This window comes from Gossypium hirsutum, chromosome A05 (assembly GCF_007990345.1).
Source record: "Gossypium hirsutum isolate 1008001.06 chromosome A05, Gossypium_hirsutum_v2.1, whole genome shotgun sequence".
Lineage (NCBI taxonomy): Eukaryota > Viridiplantae > Streptophyta > Magnoliopsida > Malvales > Malvaceae > Gossypium > Gossypium hirsutum.
The window spans coordinates 42656500-42665410 of NC_053428.1; the positions used below are offsets into that span (position 1 = coordinate 42656500).

General features: G+C 32.3%; 1 long non-coding RNA gene across 1 annotated transcript; it reads right to left on the bottom strand.

Moving 5' to 3' along the window:
- Positions 1-5452: 5452 nt before the first annotated feature.
- On the bottom strand, positions 5453-6613 carry LOC107960112 (uncharacterized). The gene is made up of 2 exons (XR_001701103.2): positions 6099-6613; positions 5453-5813 (listed from the first exon to the last, which is right to left on the bottom strand). It is a non-coding gene; the product is annotated as an uncharacterized lncRNA (long non-coding RNA).
- Between the last annotated feature and the right edge of the window lie 2298 nt (positions 6614-8911).

Sequence of the window (8911 nt, forward strand, 5' to 3'; positions counted from 1 at the left end):
ATTAACATACCTTTGATTTATGAACTAACCATGGCCGAATGCCTTGGCTTCTTCTTCTCTTTTTTTTTCTTTCACTAGTTACGGCAATGGGGAAAAGAAAGATGGACATACCTTGTTTCTATCACTCTTTCCTTCTTTTAATTATTCTTTCTTCCATAATATAAAGCCATTAACTATTATCATGCTATAATAAAAATGCATATAATATCTATCAACTATCATTATGGCCGGCCACTAATTAAAAGTGGTCCATTTGACATGCAAGTCCCTCATGTCAATAACTCATGCATTATTTGGCCACTTTAAATTTCACCTATCACATTTTCAAGTCTTATCACATGGGTCCTTTCTTATAAATTAACACCGCCTTGATAAAAATCAAGGCACGAAATATTCACACATACAAATTCCACATTCAATAAGCACAGAATATAACATCTGATTATTTTTGTGACTCGATTTTGGGGTTCCAAAACCACTTTCGACTAGGGTCAAATTAGGGTGTCACATTCCTCTGGTTCCCAGGTGGCTTCTTCAATACCGTGGTTCTGCCATAGGACTTTCACTAGAGGGATAGTTTTCTTCTTCAGCATCTTAACGTCATGTTCCAAGATTTGGACAGGCTCTTCTTCGAATGTTAAGTTCGGTCGTTACTCGACCTCTTCAACAGTAACAATATGTGATGGATTCGATCGATACCTTCTCAACATTGAGACAAGAAATACATCATGAATCTAATCCAGCTTCGGCGGTAATTCTAACTAGTATGCAATAGGTCCAACTCACCTTAAGATATAGTAAGGCCCTATAAATCTTGGGCTTAGCTTGCCTTTGTGTCCAAATCGGAGGACCATTTTCCAAGGTGATACCTTTAGAAACACTTTATTACCTACCGAAAACTCAAAATCCTTTTTTTTTAAATCTGCATAAGACTTTTGTCGACTGGATGCGACTTTTAGTCTATCTCAAATCACTTTTATAGTATTTTCAGTTTCAGAAACCAGCTCAGGACCCAGTATCCAGCGTTCATTCAACTCCGTCCAACATAACGGAGTACGGCACCTATGACTATATAAAGCCTCGTAGGGTGCCATCTGAATACTAGACTGAAGGTATTGTTGTATGTGAATTCCGCCAACTGTAGGTACTTACCCCAGCTACGCCAGAAGTCTATCACACAACCCCGAAGCATATCTTCTAAGATCTAAATAACTCACTCCGACTGTCCGTCGGTATGAGGGTGATACGTAGTACTAAAATTAAGTCGAGTGCCTAAAGCCTTATGGAGTTTCTTCCAAAATCGAGACGTAAATCGCGGATCTTTATTAGAAATGATAGAGATCGGAATTCCGTAAAGTCTCACAATTTCAGTGATGTACAGTTAGCTAACTTCTGTAAAGAATAATCTATTCGAATAGGAATGAAATGGGCTGACTTGGTCAACCGATCAACGATGACCTAAACAAAATCTGTTTTAGTCAGAGTTAAAGGCAACCCCGTAACAAAATCAATTGTTACCCACTCCCATTTCCACTGTCGAATCTTAACTAGATGAAGCAATCCAGAGGGCAACTGATTTTTAGCCTTAACCTTCTGACACGTCAGACAGTGGGATACAAAAGTGACCACCTCCCATTTCTGTCTGGGCTACCAATAAAGCTCTCGAAGATTCTTGTACATCTTGTTCCCACCAAGATGCATAGCATAGGGACTACTATGTGCCTCTTGCAGGATCGAATGCCTTAATTCTTTGTCATTGGGTACACAAATCTAGCCTTTGAAGCATAACACATTATCACTATTCAAGTTAAAATCAGAATTCTCGTTCGGGTCAATATGTTGAATACATTGAACTAACGACTCATCGTTCAATTGCTTAGCTCAAATCTGTTCCACCCAAATTGGTTTACTTGTAATTCAGCCAACAGCCCTCCATCCTCAACCAAACTCAGACGAGCTAAAATTGTTTTCAGATCCGCTATCGCTCTACGGCTAAGGGCATCAACTACCACATTAGCCTTTCCTGGATGGTATTCTTTGGTGCAATCATAATCTTTAAGTAACTCAACCTATCGGCGCTGATGAAGATTTAACTGTTTTGGGGTTAACAAATATTTACACCATTCACCATATAGATAGTGTAGTCAGATTTTTAAAGCAAACACAACTGTAGCTAGTTCAAGATCGTGCGTAGAGTAATTAACCTCGTGTGTCTTCAGTTGTCGTGACACATAAGTGACAACCTTACTGTCTTGTATAAGCGCACATCCTAACCTGACATGTAAAGCATCACTATATACCACAAACTCCCGACCTGATTCTAGTTGCACTAAAATAAGAGCTTGTGTCAAAACAGACTTGAGTTTATCAAAACTAGATTGTTGTGTCTCTGACCATATGAATGGAGCATTCTTACGCAACAGCTTCGTCAAAAGTACCGCAATCAGAGAAAATCCTTCGACAAACCTTCAGTAGTAGCCGACTAAACCTAAGAAGCTATGAAGCTCAGATACATTTTTTGGCTGTTTCCACTCAACAACAACTTCTACTTTCTTGGGATCAACTCGGATCCATTCCGTCGTCACCGCATCACCTAGAAAGGTGAATTCCTGCAACCAAAACTCACATTTATTGAACTTGGCGTACAACTATTTTTCTCGGAGTATCCAAAGTACAATACGAAGATGATCATCATGTTTTGTTTCAATTTTTGAGTAGATCAAGGTATCATCGATAAAAACCACTAGAAATTGATCCAAGTACAATTGAAATACCCTATCATTAAGTCCATAAACATCGCCGGGGCATTCTTTAATTTGAAAGGCATTACTAGAAACTCGTAATGTCCATGATGTGTCCTGAAAGTAGTTTTGTACACATCAGTCTCTTTAACCTTTAGCTGATGGTAACCTGAGCATAGATAAATTTTAGAAAAGATGGACGCTCCCCGAAACTGGTGGAACAAGTCATCAATCCTCGGTAACGGATACTTATTCTTGATTGTCAACTTGTTCAACAACCTATAATTAATACACATCCTCATCGATCCATCCTTCTTCTTAACAAACAATATCGATGCCCCCCACGGAGACAAACTCAGTCTGATAAATCCTATATCAAGGAGTTCCTAAAGTTACACTTTTAGTTCAGTCAACTCTTTCAGTGTCATGCGATAGGGCGTTATGGACACTAGAGTAGTACCTAGTAACAGATCAATTCCAAACTCCACCTATCTATCCGGAGGTACTCCAGGAAATTCCTCGGGAAAAATGTTTGGGAATTCCCTCACGATGCGGATATCTCCCACTGAAAGCTTTTTAGAAGAAGAATTGAATACGTAAGCAAGGTATGCCTTACACCCCTTTCGGACTAACTTGTTTGCTACAAGAGCGGAGATTACATTAGGGAGATAATCTCGATGCTCACCAACCATGACCACCTCGTTACTTTTATTCTATCTCAGAGTAACCCTTATGGTTGCACAGTCTAGACTGACTTGATACTCAATGAACCAATCCATTCCCAGAATTAAATCAAACTCAATTTATGTCCTAGGTAAAATTATCATTTTTCCCCTAACTTTTCCATAAATTCTGATTTTGTCCCTAGGCTTGGAAAATGAAACTTGTGCAAATTACTCCCTATTCCAAACCTAATCAAAGCCCCATTAAAAATTTTCCAGCAAATGCATTCATAGAATTTCAAAATTTTTCATCAAATTCTACAACTTTTCATTTAAGTCCCTAAATCATGTTTTCATCAAAAATCACTTTGTAAAAGTTGTTTATCTATCAATAATCTTTCATTTTCTACCATAAATTTCTAATTTCCAACATAATATATGCATGATCCATTTTCATACCTTGATAACTTTTCAAATTAATCCCTCAAATAAAGAGATTAAGCTATCCCGGTTTCAAAAATACCAAAATTACTAAAAACAGGACAGGAGAACTTACCCAATTAGGTCTTGAAAGTTTCTTTTCTCTCTCCTAGGGTTTCCATGTGTTTTTAGGTTGAAGATGATGAAAATAAGATGATATAATTTCTTTTCCTCTTTTAATTAATTAAGTATTTTGGTATTTCCAATTTAGTCCTTATCCCTCTTTCCATAATTCCATAGATGAGCCACCAAGAAAAATCTATATACTTTTTTTAATGGTCTAATTACCATATAAGGACCTCTAGTTTGAATTCCATAGCTATTTGATCCTTATAGCTACTAGAATTTAACTTTCGCATTTTATGCGATTTAGTCCTTCTTGTAATTAGGCACTAAATCGATAAAATTTTCGTATCAAAATTTTCACACGTCATTTCTAGCATATTATGGGCCATATGATAAAATAAAAATAAAATATATTTGGGGTTGGATTTGTGGTCCCGAAACCACTATTCCGATTTCACTGAAAAATTGGTTGTTACACATTTTTAATTTCGTTAAAGTCATAACGACTTCACCATAGTAGAATTTATGATGAAATATATTTAATTTCCTTAAATAAAAAATTTATAATGAATAATTAATTTAATTCAATCTTCAAACTTCAATTATTTAATTATAATTAATTTAATAATAATTTGAAGAACCTTAAATTAATTGTCAAGTCATTTTTGTGTTTAGCGAGAAAACACATTCATTACAGATAGTGATACGTGCACTCTGTTTCTCTTACATCACCGTTTTCATTCATTTTACTTTTATTGGTTATACATGCAATTCATTTCTAGTATCTCGAAGTAGAAGAAGGATCGATTAGACATATATAATAAAGGCTAAAATAATTTATAATCAAGTTCTCATTTTTCATTATTAATTTTAATATTATTTAGTCACGAAATCATTCCACTAAAGTGTCATGACTGGTCTCTCCCTTATTGTATACCATTATGAAATCTACTTAACTAGTGCTCGTCTAATGACCTTGTTATAAGTGTGTTACCCTAATAGGATATCTTTAATCTCTGTGAGATAAATCTGTTCTCTCAATATGATCCTATTTTATCTCATAGTAATTATTACATCTTCTTTCAAGAAAAGTCAATTACTATAAAATAATAATTATTTAATTTATCACAAAGAAGTATGACTCATGACCATGTTTACTTTCATCTATCATGTAATGTCGATGAGAAGATATCATTTACCCTTTAATTTGGCTATAAATTTCACTATTGTGGAATGATGCTACACACTGCAGAAGTTGTATACTCAACGTGCAAACTTTTGGTTCCTTATCTATTTGAACTCACAATTTCATTTATATCAAAGTATACAAGTCACACAAACGTAGTCCATCATACACTCAGGATCAAGGTAAGTCACACTATGAACGTCACAAGTGAATAAATTCATAAACGGATATAGGATCTGTTCTACTTGGGTCTTGTCTGATGTACTTGTAATGACCAAAATTTGCTCGGCCCATAAATAAATAAATAAAAACAAATAAAAACAAAAAAATAATAGTTTTTATACAGTCCATGTACAAAGCCCAAGAGCCGATTACATTTTTAGCCCAAAACCCTATACTCGGTTACACTCCAAGTCCTTAGCCCATTACACCCAACCCACAAACAGGTACGGCCCAAATGGCCCAATTTGTTAACAGAAGATGGAAAGGCCTAGGGTTTCAGAAACCCTAGGCGCCGCAAACATCTCAACAGACACGCCTCTTCCCGTGACTCCGGCCCCGAATCGTGCCATAATCAACGCGTAAATCAATGCCAGCATCATCGCCCCAATTAGTGCACCATTGAATTGTCATCAGCACCCGATTTTCACTGTTCATCGCCTGATTTTTCGTCATTACCTGCAAAAGAGGAAAGAAAAACAGCAGCAAATATGGCAAGAAAATAAAATCACAGATTGTAAATTTGTTTTTAGTGGCTATAAAAGCCCGAATCAAGAAAATGTAAAGGGGATTTTTGCTATATACATGGATTCAATAAAAAAAACAGTTATATATAGATATTCGCAAGAAAAGAAACATCAACAGAGTATCGAAAAGATAGAGGTGAATCTTTTACCCTTTTTATGATCATTGTTTTGACATAAGTAAATAAAAATATCGCTAAAAAGAAGAGGAGGGGCTTACCGATGGATTCGCACTGAAAAATGAAGCCTTTCGGCTTCTGGCCTCCATATTCGGCAGAGTTAGCGACGGCGCATGGGCGCGTGTCCCCAACAACCAGGGCTTGGCCTGACGGAGGCCGGAGCCCGGAGAACTCTCCCCATTTCTCCTCTTTCAGAGGATTTTCCTTTCTTTTTTTTTTTAAAACCGGGTTGTAAAATGATTTCAAAGTTGAAATTTGGCTTATATAGCCCTAACGAAAGGTGCCGTTTTGCTTAAAACCAATTAGCTTCAAACGACGTCGTTTCAAAGCTCAGGATCCGCGTGTCGACCCGGGATCCGAATAGGATCTGCGTGTTTTTGTTTAAGGGGAAAATTGCCCAATCAATCCTTCCGTATTTTTAAAAATTTATAATTGCATTTTACTTATATTTTAGTTTAGCCCTAACTTTTTACATTTATTTCAATTTAGCCCCTATGGCTATTATAATACCTATTCTGAAATGACGTCGTTTTTGGGATTAGGGCTAATTGCTCAGTGAGTCCCTTTGAATTTGGCGTGTATTCCAATTAGGCCATAAAAATTTTTATTTTTATTTATAATTAACCCTAGATTTTTAATTAAATTCGATTTTAATCCTTTTTATATATTTGATTCATTTTAAATATTATATGTATTATTTATTTTTATAAATGTCAGTTATATGAAAAATAATATATATTATTATATACATCTTTATAAATTTTATTATATGTTATATTTTTATTATATATATTATATTTATATTTTATTATATGTTATATATTTTTTACTATATATATTATTTTTTTACTATATTTTTATATGTAAAATTACTTGTTATATCATTTTTATTATTTTATATATTACTTATCATATTGTTCATATTATTATATATTTTGTTTATAAATTTTATTATATGTTATATATTTTTCCACCTATTATCTCTTACATTACTTTTATTTTATTATAAAATATATTATTTTATCACTCATTAATTACATATGTATTTTTATTTTATTATTAAATAAATATGTGTAATATTAATATTTAGTACATTATTTTGTTATTATATCCTTTAATATGGTATATATACATTAATCATTTTTTTAAAAAAAAAAAAGAGGTTTTCCTTTGTCATTCATATATTATTCTAAATATTTCTAAACATCTTTATTTTTATTTTATTTGATTTTTATTTTATATGATTATAATTTGCTTATTTATTTTTGTTTTCTTTTATTTTGATATTGTTTAGTAGGTTAAATTTTCATAGATTATTTGTTATTTCGTGTTATTGTTTTTATATACTTGCATGAAATAAATTATTTATGTTATTTTAAGTTACAACTGCATAAAATATTATCATATATATATATTTATATATTGCAATTTATATTTGTTGTATTCATTGTGCACTATGTTATATTTTGCATGTAACGATAATGCATGTATATTTTATATTGTCTATGATCATATATGCATAAAATGATAACGTATATTGTGTAATTTATGTTATTACTCATCATCTTTATTATATTTGCTTGGAATGTTAAAGAAGGTATTATGTAGGTCAATTTATTTAAATATTGATCCTTTGTAATGTGTTAAATGCATCATCACTTTAAAGAATTTTTTTTTTATTTCGATCCAAAGATTTTAAAAAAAGGATAAGGCAATGTTTTTTGGTAGTTAGAAATTCGGGAAATAGTGCCCTAACATGCTGGGTTGCGATTTCCTATTTGTCTAAATACCTAAAAGATCCTTCTAAATAAGTTTTGAAAATCACAAGATAATTTTAGTTACGAAAGTTTAAAAATATCGTGTCCAATCATACTGGATATGATGTTTATATTCTTTCGAAGCAAAAGAATCTTGATTATTTTTTAATTCAAATCATTACAGTTTTAAAAGAGATCTTATTTCTAAATTCTTTCAAACTTTTGACATTAAGATAAAATTATTCAATTTGGTACCAATTTTGGGCGTTACGAGGGTGCTAATCCTTCCTCGTGCGTAACCGACTCCCGAACCTATTTTCTCGTAATTTCGTAGACCAAAACGTTTTATAAAGTAATCCAATCACACTTTAAAAGAATGGTGGCGACTCCCGTTTTCATTTTTTTTAAAAAAAAACTCGTTTTTAAGGAGGTTTCGACAGTACTGATAGTCAAATCAGTTACATTTATGGCTTTATCTTCTCATCCACTAGAATACCTAAGACAAGATTGTGCCATTTTAATATCAAAATTTTGTAGGGCATTACACTGCCGTTTGTATACAAAGGACTCTATTATATTGTTTTAGATATATCAAAATCAAACATATGAATTAACGTAAGCATAATACAAAAGAGTTCCATGAACAAGTAATCAATTATATGGAACAAATTGTTTTACATCAAATGCTCAAAGGAATACTACTATCACATTATCAAGTTTGAGCTTGAGCAACTTTAGTTATTAAAAGAGCAAAATTTTGATAATTCTTTTACAAAAGAAATTATTTTAAATTAACTTTTAATTTTCTAAATTTTAAAGCAATATATTTTAATATTTATAGTATAGTATTTTATAATATATAAATTTAATTCTTATGTAATATAAATTATATAATATATTATAAATTTGACATTATATCTGAAATAAATTTGTAAAGTAAAATATGTTGAACTTTTAGATATTATAATATACATAAGTATAGTAGAATAATTCATCTTTAAATTAAAGTCTTTAATGGTGATTTTCATATAAAATTTCATCGTCATTGCTCCATTTGTATTCAAATACATATTGTATCATTGATTTTAATCTCATTG